The sequence below is a fragment of the Corapipo altera genome, unplaced genomic scaffold (assembly GCF_003945725.1).
Source record: "Corapipo altera isolate COAL_440 unplaced genomic scaffold, ASM394572v1 57273, whole genome shotgun sequence".
NCBI lineage: Eukaryota > Metazoa > Chordata > Aves > Passeriformes > Pipridae > Corapipo > Corapipo altera.
In genome coordinates, this window is record NW_020887188.1 from 1 (window position 1) to 3,889 (window position 3,889).

The 3,889-nt window shown below is 63.0% G+C and overlaps 1 long non-coding RNA gene across 1 annotated transcript; it reads right to left on the reverse strand.

Annotated features, from left to right (window-relative positions):
• Positions 1-1,520: 1,520 nt before the first annotated feature.
• On the reverse strand, positions 1,521-2,207 carry LOC113941498. Its single transcript, XR_003525692.1, has 2 exons — positions 2,107-2,207; positions 1,521-1,957 (listed from the first exon to the last, which is right to left on the reverse strand). It is a non-coding gene; the product is annotated as an uncharacterized LOC113941498 (long non-coding RNA).
• Between the last annotated feature and the right edge of the window lie 1,682 nt (positions 2,208-3,889).

Genomic DNA, 3,889 nt, shown 5'->3' on the forward strand with positions numbered 1-3,889 from the left:
CTGGTTTACCTTTAAACCAGCACAAGCAGACACCACAGTGCTTCTTTCCCTCCATCCCTGAAGCTCTGCCACATGAGGCCCTGCTTTACTTCAGCTTCTGCTGCTTCTTCATTGGTTGCCCTCAAGTGCTGAATGTAGAGTTTAGAAGCCCATGCCCGTGTTTTGAAGGTGCCTGTGTGGAGGAGAGATTGAGCAGCTGCAGCCCGAGGCTGGTGTCCCAGCAGAGTCTCTAAGGATGGTACCAGTGGCACTGGCTGGGGACAGCTGAGTGTGGAAGGCGTGTCCAGCCTCAAGCAGGGCCATTGAAGTCAGTCAGGATGTCAGGCTGCTGCTGAAGCTGCCAAGGGTTGCTGTGAGGCTGGGGAGTCACTGGAAAGCTGTGGTGGCCACTTGCCCTGAAGCCTTTTGCCAAAGCGGGTGCAATTGTGCCCACAGTCTGCCCATTTGTGGTGTCCTGGTGGGTGTGGGTGCCTGGGTGAGGAGGCCCAGGTGTTGTGGGTGCTGCTGCTCCTGGGCAGCCTCTGGTGCTGTTGTCTGTGGGGCGCGGAGCCGCTTGGGCAGCAGCGAGTTCTCAGGCCTGCCCGAAGAGCCCAGTGCCCTGCCCGTGGTGGCAGCAGCTCTGCGGGCCCAGAGCTCTGGCTCAGGGGGCTGTCGGCCACAGCCCCGTGGCCTGGGCAGCCGCGGGGGCCCGGGCTGGCCACCAGCCCTGCCTGTGCCACTGCCCCTCGCTGGAAGCACCCGGCAGACGTGCCCTTGCAGGGCCCCCTTGCCCTCCTTGTCCCCAACCAGGCCAGCCTGGCCACCTTTGGGGTGTGCCCACCCTGCTGCTGAGGCCTGGCCTCCAGGGCTTCTGCCACAGGGCTGGGAGATGCCTCGGGAAAGCACCAGAGCAGCCGGCTGGCAGGGAAGGAGGTGGCTGCCTGGGGGCTGCTTATGACCTCTGCCCCCCAAGTCCTGGGGTTTTCCCTTCACCCTGCCCCTCGGAGCCTGCACCCAGTCTGTCCCCTTGCAGCCTTCTGCCACCCACCCCCTCACAGATTCCCCTCAAGGCTTCCCGCTCCCTTGTCCCATCAGGGCCTCCACAGCACCTCACCCTTTCCTGGCCTCCCAGTGCCCCCTCCCCTGTGGGTCTCCCCCAGCCCCACCAACCTGCCCGGCAGCGGCGCAGCCCTGAAGGAGCTCCAGAGGAGCTGCTCCAGAGGCACTTGGGAGCCCGGAGCAATCCAGCCAGCAACACACAGGCAGGACACAGACGCTGCTTCCTGGCTGGGGGAGGGCTTGTGGCCATCTCCAAGGACAAGGTCCTCAGGGTTCCCCACAGCTCCAGCCTCTGCCCCTCCATTTTGCTGGAAACATTGAGGCTCCAGCAGAACCACCAAAGGCCAAGGGGCTTCTGCCCACTTTTGCTGGCACACTGCACAGTGGGACAAGTGTTGCTGAGCACAAGGAGCCCTTTTCCTCTCTTTCCCAAGGCCCTGTGCACACTGGGCACCAAAAAAAAGCTCCTGGGCCTCTATGTGTGATAACATATTGGTTGTATTCCTATGCTGGGCTCAAAGGAGGTGCTTGCAGGGAAGAAGCATCTTCCCCACAGGCTCAGGTGGCCCCAGGAGATGGAGCTTCCTGCATCAGTTCTCCACAGAGCGTCAGCAGCACAGGCAGACACTGCCCTGTGGAAAAGGCCGGGCCTGCCACGCCCTGCACAGCCAGTCTTGGAGCTGCTGGAATCTGCAGTAGGGAGCCATCTGTACAGTTCTCAGCACGTAGCAGTGTTGAATTGCCAGGCCTGCCATGGCGAGTCTGATGTCATCTGTCACGCCTCTACGGGCTGGAAGAGGCAGCAACGGAGACTACCAGAATGGGAAGAATGGAGTTCTCTGTACAGCTCTGATGATGTGGAGCGTTTCAAGTGCCAGGTCTGAGACAGCAGGGCTGTCATCAGTCATGCTTTGAAGGGCTGGAAGAGAAAGGAAAAGAGCTAAGGTGAGAGGCCAGGGGTGTGGAGACGCAAGGAACCCCTCCTGCCAGAGCCATCCCAGCCAGCTCTCGCCATGGCCAGGAGGGAGCAGGGCCCAAGGGGATGAACTGGAAAGTGCCCTCGCTCACCTTGGCAGATGAGCTGCAGCTCTGGCTGCTCCTGCTTCATGGACCTGGCGGCGATCCCTGGGAACACAGAGCCTGTCAGGCCCCAGAGGCACAGGTCCCCCGCAGCGGCGCTGCCAGCCCGGCCACATGGCCTCCTGGCCTGGCAGGGCTGAGCTCAGGGCCTTCCTGCATGGGGACGCCCCAGGGCTGGGCTGGCACAGGGTGGCAGCAGGCGCCAGGCCACTCGGGGCTCCACATGCCCTGGGCCGCATCCTGCTGCCGCTGCAGCAGCCGGGGCTGGGGCCGAGCTGCAGTAGGGCGGGGAGGGACCCTGGGCTTGTGGCTCACCCAGAAACCTGATGGCCAGTTTTTGCAGGGGCTCCTCTGGGTTCTGCAGGTACGGCAGGGCCTGGCGCACGTACTGGCCCACTCGGCTCCTGTCCTTTTCCAGCTGCAAAGAGTGCCAGGGCACGGAGGCTGGGCTCAGGCTCTGCCCCTTGGTCGGGCGCTCCCTGCCCCCAGCACGGGGCTCCCCTGCCCACAGAGCCCTGAGGCCCATCCAGCAGCCACTGGGGCTGGGTTTGGGGGGAGCAGAGGGCTGGGTGCTCCCAGGGAGCCAGGGGCTGGGGCTTTGGGGCTGTGTCCTTACCAGGCACTCGGGAAACCTCCACTGCTGCTCCATGGTCACCAAGTGCTCAAGGTCCCTCCACTTCAGGAACCTGGCTGCACCGAACAGTGCTCTCCGAGAGACCTGCACAGCAACACAGAGCGGGCCATGGCACCGCAGCCCAGGGCACAGCACCCGCATCCCTGCACCAAGGCCAGGAGGAGGCTGCAGGCAACCATGGGCCAGGGCAGGAGGCACAGCAGCCTCCTGCCATGGGGACACCAGAACCCACAAGTCCTCACCTCTGCCACAAGCTGGTTCTCATCGTGCCAGTTGAAGTAGAATGGCACCAGCCTCAGGTACACATGTGGCTTTAGGCTCTTGCTCCTCTCTGTTGCCTCCATCACCTCCCGGAAGAGGAGCATGGAGAGCTGCTGCAGCTGGCTGTGCTCCTGGTGCAAAGGAAGAAGAAAAGACCTCAGTACTGGCTTCTCCAGGCCCACCGGGGCACAGGCCTGAAAAGGCACTGGGCCCAAAGTTTCCTGGCAGCACTCAGTGCCCATGATGAGGGGCACAGAGCCTTACGTTGTCAAAGAGTGGTTGCAGTGCCTCAAGCAACTTCAGGGCAGTGGGGTTGGATATTTGGATGATTTTCAAGCGCAGCACGTTGATGAACGCAGAGAGGGTCATCTCAACCGCATCTCTGTCTGCATCCTGCAGTAGCTCCAGGAGGCTTTCATTCAGGCTCCAGATGCTCTTAGCCTGTGTGGAACACAATGCTGGGGTGCAGCCCCACGCTGGTGCCGCGGGGCCCAGAGGCCAAAGGCGTGTCCCAAAGGAGTTGGGCAGCTGAACAGGGAGGAGGAGAGCTGGGAGCAGCTGCCACAGCTGCCAAAGGCCAGCCAAGGCCAAGCTACTGCCTTTCACAGCCGCAGGCTGCCGTCCCGGCTTCAGCCCCTGCCCCCTGCTCACCATTGTGGGAGCCTTGCTGATCACCAGCAGGCCTCGGAGCGCCAGGCGACGCCTCTCCGGGCAATGGCTGCGCAGGCGCCTTGAAATTATCTGCAGGACGCTGGGCCCACATTGTCTGGGGTTCAGGCAGTGCAGGACCTGAAAGGCAGGGAGCAGTGACGGGGGGCCCGGCCGGCAGGAGCCCGGACCCGCCCGGGGCTGGGCCCAGGCAGCAGCACAGGGTGC